Source organism: Helianthus annuus, chromosome 13, assembly GCF_002127325.2.
Source record: "Helianthus annuus cultivar XRQ/B chromosome 13, HanXRQr2.0-SUNRISE, whole genome shotgun sequence".
Classification (NCBI taxonomy): Eukaryota; Viridiplantae; Streptophyta; class Magnoliopsida; order Asterales; family Asteraceae; genus Helianthus; species Helianthus annuus.
The window spans coordinates 92408191-92427520 of record NC_035445.2 but is presented as its reverse complement, the minus strand read 5'-3'; the positions used below and the strand labels follow the sequence as shown (position 1 = coordinate 92427520).

The following is a 19330-nucleotide window of genomic DNA, read 5'->3' as shown; positions in this document are numbered from 1 at the left end:
CCGGGCCCACCGGTGAGACACGTGGAAATCGGGGTGTGACAGGGTTTGGAGAAGCTTATGTAGTGTTGCCAGATGGAACACCATTTAAAATAACCAATGCGTTATTTTCCCCAATGTCTCAAAGAAATCTAATAAGTTTTAAAGATGTTCGTTTAAACGGATATCATCTTGAGACTACATCTGAGGGACATGATGAGTACCTTCATATCACAAATATAAGTTCGGGTAAAAAGCATGTGTCAGAAAAGTTGCCCGCACTTGCCTCTGGTTTGTATTATACTAAAATTAATGCAATCGAATCAAATGCAGTCATAAACAAGAAGTTTATCGACCAAGAAAATTTTATCATATGGTATGACCGGTTAGGCCATCCCGGATCAACAATGATGCGAAAAATTATAGAAAATTCAGTTGGGCATTCTTTGAAGAATCAGAAAATTCTTCAGTCCAAGGATATTACATGTGTTGCATGTTCACAAGGGAAGTTGATTACTCGCCCATCACCAATGAAGGTGGGGACTGAATCCCTGATTTTTTTGGAAAGAATACATGGGGATATTTGTGGACCTATACATCCTTCTAGTGGACCATTTAGATACTTTATGGTCTTAATTGATGTATCAACTAGATGGTCACACGTGTGCCTACTATCAAGTCGTAATATGGCATTTGCACGACTACTTGCTCAATTAATAAGGCTAAGAGCACGTTTTCCCGATTACCCCATCAAGAATATTCGATTAGACAATGCTGGTGAATTTACATCCCAAACATTTAATGATTATTGCATGTCTATTGGGATAAATGTAGAGCATCCTGTACCTCATGTACATACACAAAATGGGCTTGCTGAATCGCTTATCAAGCGACTTAAAATGGTTGCAAGACCAATGATTATGAAATCAAAACTACTAGCATATGCTTGGGGACATGCAATTTTACATGCAGCACACTACTAGAAAAAACACCTTTCTTGACATGCATTGCGTGTCATAAAAGGGTCTTTATGACACGCAAATGTGAGTCGTTGATTGAGGGGTCATAAAATTAACATGACATGCATTTGTGTGTCATGTTTTTATGACACACATTTAATGACACGCATTCATGACACACATTTAATGACACGCATTCATGACACACATTTTATGACACCTTTTAATGACACACATTCATGACACTCATTTTATGACACACACGTTCATGACAAGCATTATGACACATACGTATGACATTCATTTACACGTGTCATGCTTTTAATTGTATAATTTTTTTTTATAAAATTACTAATTTGCCCTGGATACATGTATAATAACAAAAAACAATAAATCTTTTTCATAAAACAAATATAAATATATATATATATACCAAAACAATCCATTACATGATCATTTGTCAAGTATACTACAAATATTTTAACATTAACAAAAAAAAGAATTGTTTGTCAATACATTATCAACACCTAAAATACGATTTATAACTGAAGGGGTATGGTCCCAAAAAGTCGCGCAAACCTCCGCCCAGGTTGCGCGCGAGACCATACTCCTTATTTCAGAAAACTTATTAATAATATCCACACGCGCCCTACACACGTTGTAGTTTGCCCCGCGCGAGGCAAGGCCCACAAGAGGCTCAGATATCAGCACTTAGCATAAAACAATGGAACAAATGAGCATACTAACCCCGCGCGGGTTAGTTTGCTGTCCAACAAGAGCCACTCAGTAGGGAAGCGCACGGCTACCTACAGTGGTACATAAGGTACAAGTGGCAGTAGAAGGAGCCAATGAGCGTCTAGCAGGCTCTGGTCAATCGTGCGCCACGATCACCTGACGAGAAGTACACAAGGACGCCTACGTGGTACCAATCAGAGGACGGAGACAACTGTCCCACGATCTCCACTTGTCTGCTGATGACAGAAGGACAACAAGGCCGACAACAACGACACGTGGCTCCAATCAAGGTGCGCCAGCACCGACGAACGTCTAGAAGCCACTAAGCGGTCGACGCCAGTGAGACAAAGAGCATATCCGTTTTGTTGTCCGCTTCCGGCCCAAGGCCCATCAGCCCATAACCCCTTACACCTCTCCGGCTATAAATAGGGACCTCATTCCACAGGTTAAACATTCTATTCCCTCTACTCTCACTCTTAGCACTTAATTACTCTCAAAGCGGTCGCTTATTCTCACGCCGGAGCCTGGTTAAGAGGGAAACCCCCACATTCCCCTCTTAACGAGTAACGGTGTTCTGTTTTGCAGGATTGATTACCAAGTAGGAGCTCAAATATCCTTAAGAAGATTAACCATCATGAAAGGAACATAAACCAATCTAATTAACTCTATAATTAGATCAGTGTTTCTTCATTGGCGCCCACCGATTTTTTCTGTAACCAACCTCATCTTCTTTTATTTGAGCCTTTGACATCTTTTTCATCCTTCGACTATGACTGGTCAAGGAACCATTCCATAGTTCGGTTTCGGAACCAACTCTAACATGGCGTTGGGTGAAGGAATCCAAAACTTCCAAGCCCAACAAATCGAAGAAATCGGCGAAGTTGAAATCAACAATACTGGGGGTCCGCGCGGGAGCTTCACCCGCATCACCCAAGTGGTCACCCCAGGGAACAACGGAGAAGGACCTTCGAACACAGCACCACCTCAAAACGTATCTGCATTACTTGGCTTACCAGAAGGCGAAACCCCAGCCTCGTGGTATGCCAAAAACATCGCCACCATCAATGCAGCATACCAATCGTTGATCGCGCAGCAAGCAGTTTTGACGGCAGAACCGTCCTTGGTCACCCCTAAGAGTCAGGGGGTGCGCCAAGTGCCCCCACCAGCCAATCTACAAGGCAGAATCAACAGGCCTCCCCCTACAAGACGTTTAAGCGTACAAGACACGCGCGATACAAGAGGGGAAACGGATAGTTACTACGACTATCCGTCGAACCTTCAACGAGGCCCTGTTCATAGCCGGCTCACGCCGCGCAACATGAACAACGAATGGGAAGAAACGGACCCGTATGATCCCACATGGGAAGGTGACGAGGAATCGTCAGTCTTTAATCGTTTACCAAAAAACCATGAGTACTACAAGCCAAGACAACACATTGGCTACACAGAAGAAGCTGAAAGAGATTTCCGCCTGGCATACAGACCAGCGGAAGCTGCGGAACACTCCAAGTTTATCCCGAAAATTGCACTCGCGCCGCTTTCACGAGAGAAGCTACCCCCGACTGTCGGGAAATTCAATGGATTGACTGATCCAGACGATCACGTCAGAACGTTCACGAGCGTGGGCGGCATGGGAGGTTGGAACATGCCCATGTGGTGCCACCTGTTCATTCAAACGCTTACCGGGGCGGCTCGCGCCTGGTTTGACAGCCTTCCGCCTGGGAAGATTAAATCGTGGACAGATTTCAAGACGCAATTCTTGAGCTACTTTAGCCAACAACGTCGCTACCAGCGCGACACAGCCGAAGTGGAAGATATTTGGCGAAGAGATGGTGAAGGTCTGGAGGACTTCATCACGCGTTTTAACAAAGAATGTCTGGAAATAGGCGGCGTCAGTGAGCAACTCATGCGCTGTCACTTCAAAAAGGCTATACGCTGCGATAGTCTCATTCGAACCATCACAGGCAAAGATGGAATGCCAAAGGAGTGGGATAAACTAATGGAAGCCGCAAAAATCGTCGCGCAAACTGAGGAGTCCCTTGCTGGTGGAAAGGGCTACTACCCTGAAGATCGATTCTCAAGAGGAAGTACGCGCGACAACAACAACAAGCGTAACAAATACAAGAGTCATGACTGGAAGTCTGAGAGACCAAGAGGTCGCGATGACAGGCCGCACTACAGAGAAGATGCGCGAGAAACGATCGACCGAATTGGTTACAAGAAGGCGGTCAGAGACGACAATCGTGACAAACACTGGACTCCGCTCACAAAAACGCCAAAGGAGGTATTGATGACGGAAAATCACGATTTCAAGGCTCCCAGGCCAATGACAAACAAGAAAGGGCAGGACCCCAACTTGTACTGCGATTTTCACAAAGATTCAGGGCACCTGACCGACGACTGTTATAGCTTGCGCCAAGAAATCGAGAGAGCGCTCAAAAGCGGTAAGCTAAGCCATTTAGTGAAGAATGTACGCAAGGAAACCCGTCAACTCCAGCGCCACGATGAAGGGAACCACAAAAAGGTCCGACGACTAGAGACTCACATGGTCAACGGACCCAGGTATAGCGCGAAAGAGAAAGGCAAACGCCCTTATGAACCTTCTTGGCAAGAGCAGCAAGTTATATTTCCGGTAGTGCGCGGCGGACCTCGCGCCACACGTCCCGTCGTCATTACCGGTATAATCGGGCATTATGAAACTGACTACATATTCATAGACCCGGGAAGTACTGCCCACATCATTTACGAACAGTGTTTCAATCAGTTGGATGAGGAGGATAAAGCGCGACTCGAGCCAGTCGATTATCCTTTGTCTGGATTTTGCAACGAGATGGTTTTTCCTCTCGGACAGATCAGTTTCCCCGTCACGCTCTCTGACGGGAAACACTCAAGAACAACAAATGTGAACTTCATGGTAATGCCAGTGAAATCGAGGCATGATGTACTTATTGGAAGGGAAACACAAGGCGAGCTAAACATGGTGACTTCAACGCCTCATTCTGCGATAGGTTTCCCAACCAAGACAGGAGTAGCAATCATATATGCCAAGAAAGAAGTAATGTCAACTGAAGAGCTGCGCCCAACAAAGACGGCGAAGGTCTCCACGACCGAGCCAGAGAAATGGGTTTTAAACCGAAAATACCCTGAGCAGACTTTGACAATTGGCCACGCCATTTCGTCAAACATCATAACACGTCTAAAGCAACTGCTGTTTCGAAACATGGATATATTTGCCTGGACCCCGGCAGACATGACCGGTGTCCCGCGCAACATCACCGAGCATTGCTTAAACACGTACCCCTCTGTTGAGCCAAAGGTCCAAAGAAGGCGCAGCCTAGGTGCAGACAAGACAAAAGCAATGAACGAGCAGGTATGTGAGCTGCTTAAAGCCGGGATCTTGCGAGAGGTAAGATATCAGAGTTGGGTGGCGAACCCCGTGATGGTCGAAAAATCAAACGGCGGATGGCGCATGTGCGTAGATTACACCGATCTCAACAAGGCGTGCCCAAAGGATTGCTATTCCTTGCCTGAGATCGATAAAAAAATAGATTCTCTCGCGCCATACCGATGGAAGTGCTTTTTGGATTGCTACAAAGGATACCATCAAGTTCAGATGAAGCTAGAGGATGAAGACAAGACAGCTTTCAGAACTGATCTTGGAATCTTCTGCTACACAAAGATACCTTTTGGCCTGAAGAATGCAGGCGCGACATATCAACGCTTGATGGACAAGACCTTTGCAGGTGACATCGGAAAGCATATTGAGGTTTATATCGATGATCTAGTGGTTAAAAGTCCCGAGGAGGACCAAATGTTGAAAGACATCGAGAAAACGTTCAACTCATTGCGCAGCGTAAATATGAAGCTAAATCCAGCCAAGTGTTCTTTTGGCATGGAAGAAGGGAAGTTTCTAGGCTTCATTGTCACAAACGGCGGTTTCAAGGTGAATCCAGAGAAAGTACAAGCTATAGAACGAATGCCCTCACCGCGAAACATCAAGGAAATGCAACGACTGGCCGGCCGGCTGGTCGCGCTTAATCGTTTTCTCTCCAACCACGCCGCAAAGTCGTATCCCTTCATCAGTACGTTGCGCAACTGCGTGAAGAAACAGGAGTTCAATTGGACACCGGAGGCAGAAACAGCTTTTCAACAGATGAAAGCGTGTCTAATTGAACTCCCTACCCTGACAGCACCATTTGAAAAAGAGCCCCTCGTACTGTACTTGTCCTCCTCGGATAAGGCAGTAGGGTCAGTATTATTGGTCGACAGAAACGGAGTACAAACCCCGATCTACTATGTCACCAGGGTACTCACTGACCCAGAAACAAGATATTCCACAATGGAGAAGCTGGTTCTTGCGCTATTACACACCTCCCGAAGGCTGCGCCGATACTTCACAGGCCATGTGATAACTGTGCTTACAAATTTCCACATCGGCAATATACTGCAAAAGCCTGAGACATCAGGCAGGTTGGCAAAATGGGCCATTGAACTAGGAGGCCATAACATCTTGTATAGGCAACGACCAGCTATTAAGGGTCAGGTCCTAGCCGACTTCATCACAGAAGTGCCGGCCGATAAAATCAAGGAGTGCGAGCTGATAGAGACTCCAGAGAAAGATGCAACAGATGAAACTTGGATGCTTTACACCGACGGGGCATCAAATGAAGATGGCGCGGGAGCAGGATTGCGCCTAGTGAGCCCAGAGAATCACGAGTTTACTTACGCCATTAAGTTGGACTTCAAAAACACCAACAACGAGGCTGGGTACGAAGCATTTCTGGCAGGCTTATGCCTCGCCATCAAAATGGGAGTGAAAAGCTTGCGCGCACATGTTGACTCACTCCTGATAGCCAGTCAAGTAAATGGCATATACGACGCGAAGGGAGAAGTCATGGCTTTGTATCTGGAACAAGCGAAAGAATTGCTCCAACAATTCAAATCTCACAAGGTTATACACATCAATCGCTCCGAAAACAAGCCAGCTGATGCCTTGAGCAAGCTTGCCTCGACCTCCTTTCAACATCTTGCCAAAGATGTAAGGATAGAGGTACTCAAGAATCCATCGGTGCTGCTGCGACAAGTGAACGTGATCGAAATGGGCCAACCTTCATGGATGACCCCGATAATCCAGTACTTGCAAGAAGGGGTACTCCCTGAAAACAAAGCGGAAGCGAGGAAGATCCAAAACAAAGCCCTACAATATGAAATGAACGGCGGTATTTTGTACCGAAAGTCCTTCCTGGGGCCACTACTGCGCTGTGTGGACCCCCAGGATGCGAACTACCTGATAAGGGAGATCCATGAGGGGATCTGCGGCATTCACTCCGGGCCACGGATGGTTGCGCAAAGATCATGAGCGCCGGTTACTACTGGCCTGGTATGCATGTAGATGCGCTGAAGGAGATCCGCAAATGTGACTCTTGCCAGAGGCATTCTCCAAAAACACTGCGCCCCAAGAACGATCTTATCCCTGTATCCACTGCATGGCCCTTCCAGCAGTGGGGAATTGACATGGTGGGACCCTTCCCTGATGCTCCCGGCGCCGTAAAATTCATCATAGTGGCTGTCGATTACTTCACAAAGTGGGTGGAGGCCAAAGCCCTTGCATCCACCACAGCTATGATTGTGCGCAAGTTCATCTGGGAGCACATCATATGCAGATTTGGCCTCCCACTCAAGATTGTAACAGACAATGGCACTAACTTTGCATCGGAAGATCTCAAGAAGTGGATGAAGGAGATGAAAATTGAACACACTTTCACATCTGTTGTGCACCCCCAAGGCAACGGACAAGTGGAAAGCGTGAACAAATGCATTGTCGAGGGAATAAAGGCCAGATTGGGGACAAGGCGACGAGGATGGGTTGATGAGCTCCCGAGCATCTTATGGGCTCATCGAACCATGCCAAAAACAAGTACCGGCGAGACCCCCTTTAGCTTGGTTTATGGCTCAGAGGCGGTTATCCCGGCGGAGATTGGCCTACCCTCACCACGCATGACAGCGGTCAACACAATTGACAATGAAGCGGAAAGACGCCTTGACTTGGACTTGTTAGAAGAAAGGCGCGAAATCGCGCGAATCAAAGAGGCCAAGTACAAGACCCAGCTAGAAAGGTACTACAACACAAGGGTCCGCATCTGTACCTTCACCCCAGGGGAATACGTCTTCCGCGACAATGAAGCGTCAAATGCGGAACGTCCAGGGAAGTTGGCACCTAAATGGGAAGGCCCATACCTGATCCACGAAGTCCTGGGCAAAGGGGCCTACAAGTTACGCACCCTAGATGGCCACATCTTACCGCGAACATGGAACGCGCAACAACTGCGCAAATGTTATATGTAACTTACTTCGTCCTTGCGCCCGTTTTCACTTTCCTATGTCGGCTATACGCCATTAGCAATTAATGTATGAAGGCCTATGCGCCCATTCCAGACTTAATGAAAACATACGACATGTTTTTCTATTACATTTTTTCGTTACAAATGCATGCTAAACTTTTGATTAGCGCGAAAACACTCCAGCATTTTAAAAATTTGTTGACAAGAACCGCCTCCAAGGTCCTCCGCGAACAAAGCGCGAGACCGGGCGGTCACCTTTTACTTAAAAGACACTTCCATTTATTCGAGCTAATTTAACCTAAGTTTTGACAGCAATGCAATAATTGCAACGGAAAAAACGAAAACGATTCATATAATAAACTTGCGCAACAGCGCAGCATTTACAATCAAGTTGCAAAAGACAATTACAAGGCACAAACGCCTATCAACAACCTATTCAACAACCTATTCTATTCATCGCGCCGATCACCATCATCCTCTCCGTCATCCTCACCATCGTCATCGTTGCCATCATCATCACCATCTCCACCGTCATCACCAGCTGGCTCTTCATCGGATAGTTCGACAGTAACTGGTGGGTCGAGGACTGCTTTGAGACGCTGGCACCAGTCGTCTTTTTTCAAAGATTCCACAACCAGATCCATGATAGGCAAGGTAAGGTTGTCATACGAGTTTTCAGCATGTGCAAGCGCAGCATCAGCACGTTCAGTCACCGAGCAATGGCTTACATCAAATTCTTGCCCTAGCACCTGCTCAACGTGACTGGCACATTCCAAGTAACCTCCTCGATGACCCACCGCACGCGCCGCATCCGTGAGAGCAGCAACGGCGCGATCGAGCTCGCCAGCATTTAAGATGGAGTTGGCAACCTTCAACAAAAGAAAAGCGTTAAGGACAACCCTTAACCAGATGGAATCATAAAAGAAAGAAGTACAAACTTACCAGCGCTACTCCACGAGTGCGCATCCATTCAGCCTCCGAGACAAGCGTGTCAACGATGCCTTGGGCCTCGGAGTAGTTGGTCTGAGCCACGTTAAGCGCGGCAGTGCTGACAGCACGCGCCTCCTCAGCTGTAGCAGCCTTAACCCTCTCGGCCTCAAGGTCGATCTCCAACGACTCACATCTATCGATTTGCTCGTTCAAGCGACGTTTGAGCTCCGCAATCTCAGCGTCCTTGGCGTGGAGATCTCTGTCCTTGCTAGACAGCTGCACCTTGGCCTCAGATAACTCAACCTGGAAGCCGACAAAACAACTTAGGCCGGTTTGTTAACAACATAGCAAGAATAAAGGAAAACAAAGAAACTAACCTCCATCTGCTGCTTGGCAGCCTTCTCTCCATGCGCCTCCTCTACCTTCGATGTCAAATCAGCAACTTTAGCCTCAAGATCAACAATCTTCTGTCGAGCCGCGTAGGCGCGCTCGTTGTCTTGGGCGCAAATACGTTTAAACTCGGCCTTCTTCTTGGCCAGTTGCTCTTCAACATTATGGAGTTTCTTTTGCAGGCCTTCGCGGCCCCATTCTTCGGCCTTCTTATCGGCTTCAAATTTGGCTCTCTCCTCATCAAGAGCAGCCTTGGACTTTTCAAACTCAGCAATGCGTTTTAACGAGCGCTCACGATAACCCTCCCAGTCGGCGCGCTCTCTAATCATTGTTCGCCATTCGCGAACTATCTGGTGGTTGGCAGCACGAGCGTTGGCCTCTCCAAGTATAAAGGTGCGATATAACATTTCATGGGGTTTCGCCCTTTGCCGGTTGACCTCTGCAGGGGTAAACGAATTCAAAAACCACTCGCGGCAAGGGGCAAATTCATGAAATGTATCTTTTTGCTTTAAGCTCCAAGGGGCTTGGTGAGGAGTATCGTCGCGTTCTTCTTCATTGTAAGTTTTATAGTAGATATCGCCAACGGTGTCCTTCGCCCCAACCACATTTGGGTTATAACCCCCAGCTCCACCAGAGCTCGCGCCGCTAGAGGAGAAACGTCCTGACCCCTTAGAAGTAAGGACGTGCGCGGAGTGGGTAGATTTTGTGACCTCAGGCCCTTGGACATTAACAGGCTGTTCCATAGCCTTCTTCTTTTCTAACTCCTCCAGGGCCCTCTTCTTCGCCGCTTCGGCCACCCTTTCCTCCTCAGCCTTCCTTTTTCTCTCCTCCTCCTCCTTCCTCTTCCTCTCTACCTCATCCTTCCTCCTCTTCTCCTCCTCATTCTTCTTCTTCTTTTCTTCTTCTCTCTTCTGATTCTCCTGCGCCTTTCGCTGCGCCTCAGCAGCCTTCGCGGCGTCCTGAGCAGCAGTATCAGAGGACTTAATAGTAATCTTCGGCCTCTTCGGCCTCTTCGACGCAGCCTCACTGAACGTGACACCCTTCTCAGGGGTCTTCTTCTTGATCTCTGCAAAAATAATGAAAGTACATTTAAGAAAAGAGAAAAGTATTGACAAGAGAAGCAAAGAACATACCCGGAGAAAATTTATACAACGAGCGCAAGTTGCTCGTTTTCCCAACCACGGGAAGCACAACGGCAGTAGGCGCGGAAGCCACACCAGCCGTGGTTTCGCTCCTACCTCTCTTCCTGCCAATCAGTTGGGCAGCAGCATCTTCTTCTTCCGCCTCATCATCTTCAGGGGTCGCGCCAGCATCAGGGTTACGAGAACCCGCGCTCCCAGAGCTCTTTGAGCCGCCTGCTCCAGTTTTTGTTTTAGCTGTGCGCGGTAAGCCTTCAAGTGAGTCACTGACTATAACAAAATCGCCTAAGTCACGTTGTCGGAGGCGAAGAGTACCTTTATCAGCAGCAGCGGTTGCGCGACTAGGGCCAGTCCCCTTGCTGGTCACTTCAGCATCTACCTTCGTCTTCTTCTTCTTCGAGGGTTTCTTCTTCTTCTCTTCTGGGTCAATCCCCAGATCGCGCAACACACCTGCAAAGATTTTAGACCACGAACTTAGCTCGCCGTTGGAAGACCCTACTGACTCCTCGCTGGAAAGATAGAGAATCTCCTTCCCAGCAGAAGTCACAGAGCGCAAAGGACGAGGTTTAGGATATGGCGCACCTTCAGTAGCGGTTGGCGGTGAAGCAAAGGCACCTTCAACCGGAAACATGAAGTTGCCCTTAATCTGGTCATACCAGCTTTCTTCATCATCGCGCAAGGGGCGCACGCCCATGGAACCACCAAATGTGGAGAAGGCAGCTTGATAGAGTTGCGCCTCTAAACATGAACATAAGTAAGTAACACTTAAAGCAAGCTACTTCAAAAAAGAACAAAGAGATAACAAACCTTGATCACCGATCTTCAACACCGGAACCTCCCTGCTGCTGGGTGACCACTGATCACTCATCTTAGCCGCGACCAAAACGTTTTCCCCAAACACCCGATTTGGGGTTGGGGTCAGCTGCTGATACCACCGGGCATTTTTCGGAATCGGAAGATCTTCCTTGGGTATCGCTTCAATCCACTCCCTAAAAGGCATAGCAATCGGCAACACCTCTTCACGGATGAAGAAGAACTTGGGTTTCCAGTCGTGGAAACTCTTCGGTGGGTTTAGCAGAATCTTCTTCGCCGCACCACGGCTTGCAAAGGAGAAGAAACCCATCGTCCTCTGCAACTGGTAGAAGGCCCAAAACTTATCGACCGATGGCTCAATGCCATGAGAATGGCACAAGAACTCGAAGTGCCGAACCCTAACCATCCCGGGTGGGCTCATCTGTGATAGATGAAAGTTGTAGTGATGAAGAATATGGCCCATGAAGTTGGTCGCCGGCAGTCTGAAGTTACCCTGAAGAAAGAAATCTTCATACAGGGTAATGTATCCAGGTGGTGCATCAGCCGCGGTCTGGCCCTAAGCCGGATACCGGGCATCCCACTCCGGTGGGAATCGAAAGCTCCGAACAATCTGTTCAAAAAGCCCTAGATCCCACTTGAGGACAGGAACTGGACCTTCCTCGACAGCAGCAACTTCCTGATGCTCCTCACTCATCGTATCAGAGAATAAATCTGGGAAAAAACTCGAAGAAAAACTTGAAGATTTGCAGAAATCTTGAAGATGTGAAGAACCAACTTTGAAGATTCAAAGAGAAGTTTGAGAGAGAGTAAAGAAGGCAACGAAGAGAAGTGAGAATCTCTCACCTCTCTTCGGATATATATACCCATCGCATTTAATGCGATGGGTAACCGTGCCGCTTTCGCCGCTAGGCTAACCAATGAGAAGCTGCCACGTCAAGCGGGAAACCAGGGGTGACGGTTACCACGCGCGCGTGGGCCTCACTCTCCTGACACGAAGTGCAACCGCCGCAGACGGCATGATGACACCCGTGCCAGAGGTCAACTCAAACGTCGCACTCAACGACTTATCCCACCAACTTGTCAGAAGTTCAAATTTCGAAGTTTCCCGCCATAAAAACTATAAGTAACTTCATGCAAAAGTTACATGAGCCGCGCAAGCTAAACATCACCTCCAATAAACCTGCGCGCCTGATCAGACAAACAATAATCCCTAAAGACTTGCCTTGGTACCTGCGCAATTGAAAACAACATTTTCCACATGCGCCACACCAATCAGGATCAAAAGAACATTTCCCCTATTACACTTATTTCTCTTATTTCTATTAAGTCCAGAGCTCCAACCACTTGCGTTGCGCATGGTGCAGCACTGGACTGGGGGGACTTGAAGGGGTATGGTCCCAAAAAGTCGCGCAAACCTCCGCCCAGGTTGCGCGCGAGACCATACTCCTTATTTCAGAAAACTTATTAATAATATCCATGCGCGCCCTACACACGTTGTAGTTTGCCCCGCGCGAGGCAAGGCCCACAAGAGGCTCAGATATCAGCACTTAGCATAAAACAATGGAACAAATGAGCATACTAACCCCGCGCGGGTTAGTTTGCTGTCCAACAAGAGCCACTCAGTAGGGAAGCGCACAGCTACCTACAGTGGTACATAAGGTACAAGTGGCAGTAGAAGGAGCCAATGAGCGTCTAGCAGGCTCTGGTCAATCGTGCGCCACGATCGCCTGACGAGAAGTACACAAGGATGCCTACGTGGCACCAATCAGAGGACGGAGACAACTGTCCCACGATCTCCACTTGTCTGCTGATGACAGAAGGACAACAAGGCCGACAACAACGACACGTGGCTCCAATCAAGGTGCGCCAGCACCGACGAACGTCTAGAAGCCACTAAGCGGTCGACGCCAGTGAGACAAAGAGCATATCCGTTTTGTTGTCCGCTTCCGGCCCAAGGCCCATCAGCCCATAACCCCTTACACCTCTCCGGCTATAAATAGGGACCTCATTCCACAGGTTAAACATTCTATTCCCTCTACTCTCACTCTTAGCACTTAATTACTCTCAAAGCGGTCGCTTATTCTCACGCCGGAGCCTGGTTAAGAGGGAAACCCCCACATTCCCCTCTTAACGAGTAACGGTGTTCTGTTTTGCAGGATTGATTACCAAGTCGGAGCTCAAATATCCTTAAGAAGATTAACCATCATGAAAGGAACATAAACCAATCTAATTAACTCTATAATTAGATCAGTGTTTCTTCAATAACTTAAAAAGAGAGTTAACCACATAAGTCGACCAATCTTCACGTATGCCATCCATATCCGCAGCCGAGTATTCTTCTACTCCTTTCCCAACCTGAGACAACAATTAAATAAAATAAATCTTAAAAATCAGAATTTAATCATAATATATGAATTTAAGCATTTGTTTGGATATATAAGTACATATTTCTCTAATATACAGACTAAAATATGCCTAAACTTACATTATCATTGTCAAGTATTTCAACTCCTTCGTAAGCTATCTCCTTCATGAACTTCATCACATAGTAGCCGCATTCAGTACCTCCTGACTGACGTGGACACTACCACAATTAAAAATATCAAGAAATGTGAAACCATTGCGATTTAAGTTTAAACTAAAGGGTTTCAATATTTACAATATCATTACAACCACAATTTACATAAGGGATTAAGTGCTTACCCTAGCGTTAATCCATACGAGTTTAACCCTTATGTTGGCACCACTTTCTGAAGCATACATGGCCATTGCCCTGTAAAAAATCAAAATTATATCAAAGTATATTCCAACTCTTTTATCATCCATTATGATAATTTGTATTACTTATGTATCAATAATTTGCCTCAACTGCTCATCGACACTTCTAGGCCGTAAGGAATCAAGATAATAGCAAGTAGTTATTTTTAGGTTTGGTACTGCTAACACTCAATGGTTTCTTCAAAATCTAAAATTCAATCAAAATAAATTAAGATAATAGGACTTTACTAATACTTATTTAAAAGGAAAATCAAACCCGGGATTGTAGGGCAATAGGATGATATCATTGTCCTTTCTTTTATACAATCGGTCTGCCATCGCTCTACTTGCATCCTCAATGTGTTTGGGTTTGGGTTTGCGTTGATCAGCCCGCGAAATTGTAGACGGGTTCATAAAACATACTTCCCGGCTAACGTGAACACTACACATTTAAAAAAATCAAGACATTTGAAACAATTGCAATATAAATTTAAAGTCACTACGTCAAAAATTGGATACAGCCACAAAAAAGGGTTGGCCACTAAGCTACTAGACTTGGAGCAGAGGATAGATCGATACCATATCAGTTAAGCAAGCAAAACCCTTTTGTTTAGTTGAACTAAAATAAACTATAAATAGCTAAATTATATATAAAATACTTGTAATTTATAAACTTAGTTAATTAATAATAAACAAGCCAAGCATGAGCAACGCTCGAGCTTTAGAAACAACGCCCGAATTAAGCCAAGCTTAGGCTTTCATAAGTTAAACGAGCTCGAGCTCGGCTCATTTGCATCCCTACTTCCTACAGCCAAGCATAAATTATCAGTGAAGTTGCAAATTCAAATAGACCTTGTTAAATCATTATATATACCTTGTTAAATAAAAAACTAGCAGCAGCTTAACTAACATCTTTCTACCAGCCTAGCTCGTATATTAATCTTGCAAATTAGATACCAATACCCTCCAACTAATTTAATCCTCAAAATCAAACCAAAGTAATTAAATAACAAAAGTTTAAGCAACAAAATGAACTCAAACTCTTAATCAACATGTAAGAACAAATTATCCTCTTTCACCAAGAAAAAACCATCAAATCAGAAGAAGTTCATATTTAACAATAGACGGGCAACATATAAATCAAATTCACACACAAATAATTCAGTGTATCTACACACCATCAAATGCACCCACAAATGTATATAACCAACAAACTAAACTCAAAGTCTTACATGGTTATTGTTGGTGTGCATCATCATCATCAGGAACTGACAAAATTGTGGCAAAGAAAACAATTAAAAAGATAATTAAATAATATCTTTGAATTAATTAAATATAATTAACTTAATTTGCAAGATTACTTTCAATGTAAAATGCCTAAAAAATAAATAGTAGAATTCTTGAGTGACGAGAGAAAATGGATCCCAAACAAAATTCACAATTCTTGTTTTTGGTGTCAAGCATTTATTTCTATCAGCACTTTAAAAATACCCAGTTACTAAACTCAAAACCACCCACAAATCCACAATTGACCCTCTTCCATCACTGGATGAATAAATCATAAACAGATCAAAATAAAGACGAACCAAATCTATAAACTCAAAGAATGGAATCAGACTGACTACCTGGGTGCCCAACAACTCTTTAACGCCGTCAATTTCAATGTCATCGTAGACAGATATTGAGGGTGATCTCCAAACCGTATCCAACTATCCATGGTGTGGGGAGGAAAATTTGATGTGGAATCTTCAAATTAGGTTTTGAGAAAGAGGGAATTTGGGTTTTTGAAGAAAGGGAAAAGTTGGGCGGTAAAGTAAAATAATTTGAAGTAATTTCATTTAAGAGGAGATTTGGACCATTTGGCTAATATTTAAGTTGATATTATTAGATTAGTATCAAGTTATTTGAATTATATATTAAATTAAATAAATAAACTAATTAATTACGTTGTTATTTATATACTATTAATTTATAACATTGTAGAGTTTAACTTAGTTGTACATTTGGCTTTATGTATGTTTTATGCATTTAAATTTTGTACTTTGTAAGTTATTTGGAGTTTGCCATGTGTGGTGATTATATTATAAATTTACATTATATTCTATAATATACTATTAATTTATAACATTGTAGAGCTTAACTGAGTTATACGTTAATTTGGCTTTATGTATGTTTTATGCATCAAATTGTTGTACTTTGTAAGTTATTTAGAGTTTGCCAAGTGTGGTGATTATATTATAAATTTACGAGTAAACTGCCATTTTGGTCCCTGTGGTTTGGTCAATTTTGCCACTTTAGTCCAAAACTCAAACTTTTTGCATTTGGGTCCCTGTGGTTTCAGTTTTATTGCCATTTTGGTCCAAAAATGAAATCAGGTCATATTTGTCTTTTAAAATCTTGTTATTTTGTCATTTTCCGCATGGTCAAAATGATCATTTATTTTTTATAAATAAATACCATATTTTATAAGACAAATATGACCTGATTTACCCCTGAGAAAAATGACAAAATTGCAGGATTTTATAAGACAAGTATGACCTGATTTCATTTTGGGACCAAAATGGCAATAAAACTGAAACCACAGGACCCAAATGCAAAAGGTTTGAGTTTTGGACTAAAGTGGCAAAAGTAACCAAACCTCAGGACCAAAATGGCAGTTTACTCTAAATTTACATAATATAAATTTACAACAAGTTGAGGCATTGGAGTATTGTACCCCATTTTTTGGGGGGTTTAAAAAAATTGATGTTTCACTTTAAACCCAAAACTACTTGATTTTGTAGTTTTAACCCAAAAGTTTTTAGTTTTCCAATTTAACCTCACAACCTTTTTACTTTCAACTTTGATCCCCTATGTTTTTCATATTTTGCAAAAATTTTCGTTTTACGTTTAGATCTAAATTCTGCGGCTTAACACGGCACAATGTGTGTGCGTGGTTCAATAATTTTACGTTTTGTTATACGCTTCATTCTAAATTTTGCGAGTTAACATGGGACAACGTACGTTTGGTTTAGTGTGTTTACGTCGTCTATTTTTTTCCCCGTTTAATAAGTTCGTCACAACGCGCGAGTCCTATATCGAGTTAGTCATTTTCTATGTTTTATATGTCGGTCTAATTTTTCCACGTTAAGACGCCGCAACTTCAATGTTGGTGGTCGTTAGCTATAGTGTGACATTGGTGCTATTTATCACGGTTTTACGCCCCCGTCGCAACGCGTGGAGCTTAATACGATAGGTTATTTATATGGATACAAGTCATGTAACGTAGTAATTATGATACTATTAATTGTATTGAGCTTATTTGGTGAATTACTTATTTGTATAAGACAGTAATACAGATATAACCGACAAAAACATCTTTAACACATTGTAAATGTGAATCTGATCAACAGCATGTCAATTTCGTTGGTCGCGACGCAACGCGCACAAATCAATCTTCTAGTTTAAATTATATTATATTTCAGTTTAGGTAGATATCAGAATCAAATTTGGTTACTTAAAATAATAATTATTTTTATATTATAATAAGTATTGTATATTAGTATTTTAATTATATATTTACTTAAATAAATTAACTTGTATTTTATATTATATTTCTATTTCACATATATATCACAATTAAATTTTGATTGCTTAAAATAATAATTCTTTTTTGTTATATTTAAGCATAAGTTTATTTTTAGATGACACGTGGAGATGAAATGCGTATTCGATAGTGTTTTATATTTTTGATACTTAAACATTGACAAACAAATATACGTGCCATAAAGGCTTAACCTTTGATAAACGGTCAGAGACTGTGTTGTTGGGAATTGTTGGAATCACAACGTCATTAGGGTTTTTTTAATCTTCGGAATCATAACATCATGGAGTGTGGGAGGGTTTGATTGAGTGGGAATTAGCGTTTATTCGGGTACGTGGGAGAGCTAAGCCGAGGATATGAGAGGTTGTGTAATTATCAATTAAATTGAGGAATTTAATTTAGAAAATATAACATAACATTAAAACATGACATACTTTTTTATAGTTTGATTTTTTATATGATACTAAAGGACGACACACAAAAAAAGAGTGCCATATATTTATTAAATTTTGTAAACTATGACGTCTGTTTCTTGACACGCGCTTTCGAATGTGATAAAATGGTCTTGTTTTTCATTTTGTGACGCTAAAAAGATGACATACACAAAAAATGTCATAATTTTTTTGAATTTTGTAAACCATGACATTTTTTCCTTGACACACACTTTCGAATGTCATAAAATGGTATTGTTTTTTTTTTTATTTTATGACGCAAAAAAGATTACACACAAAAAAGGGTGTCATAAATTTATTGAATTTTCTAAATGATGACATTTTTTTCTTGACACGTGCTTTCGAATGTCATAAAATGGTCTTGTTCTTTTTTATGACGCTAAAAAGATGACACACAAAAAAGAGCGTCATACATTTATTAAATTTTGTAAACCATGACATTTTTTTCTTGACACATGCTTTCGCACGTCATAAAATGAGCGTGTCTCATTGTTCGCGTGTCAAGATATGTGTATTTTCTAGTAGTGGCAACACTAATTCGCATCAGGCCAACGAGTTATCATACTTCCTCCCCATTAAAGTTGGTTCTTGGTCAGGAACCAAATATTTCCCATCTAAGGATTTTTGGTTGTGCTGTATATGTTCCAATCGCTCCACCACAACGCACACAGATGGGGCCTCAAAGGAGGTTAGGAATATATGTTGGGTATGAATCACCATCAATCATTAAGTATTTAGAACCTACAACGGGTGATTTATTTACAGCTCGATTTAGTGATTGTCATTTTGTTGAATCAACATTCCCAACATTAGGGGGAGACAAAAAGCAGCTGGATAATAGTATTATTTGGAATGAATTATCATTATCTCATCTTGATCCTCGAACTAAACAATGTGAACTAGAAGTTCAAAGGATAATTCATTTACAAGGATTAGCAAATCAATTACCAGACGCATTCACAGACCCAAAGAGAGTGACTAAGTCACATATACCAGCTGTTAATGCTCCAGTTAAAATAGATGTCCCACAAGGACAACCACATGTTGGTAATGAGTCTAATGCACGCCTAAAACGTGGTAGACCAATCGGTTCCAAAGATAAAAATCCTCGAAAGAAAAAGGGAGCAAATAATGTAGATGGTCAAGTCGAGGTAACAATAACTCAAGAAAATGAGTCTCCAGAAGAGACACTAGACATGATAGTTCTAGAAGAACCTCAGGTACCTGAAAACGAAAAGATCTCAATTAATTATAT

At 43.1% G+C, this 19330-nt stretch overlaps 1 long non-coding RNA gene across 1 annotated transcript; it reads right to left on the bottom strand.

Moving 5' to 3' along the window:
• Nucleotides 1-13549: 13549 nt before the first annotated feature.
• LOC110867242 lies at nt 13550-14181 on the bottom strand. Its single transcript, XR_004877523.1, has 3 exons — nt 13987-14181; nt 13769-13851; nt 13550-13638 (listed from the first exon to the last, which is right to left on the bottom strand). It is a non-coding gene; the product is annotated as an uncharacterized LOC110867242 (long non-coding RNA).
• Between the last annotated feature and the right edge of the window lie 5149 nt (nt 14182-19330).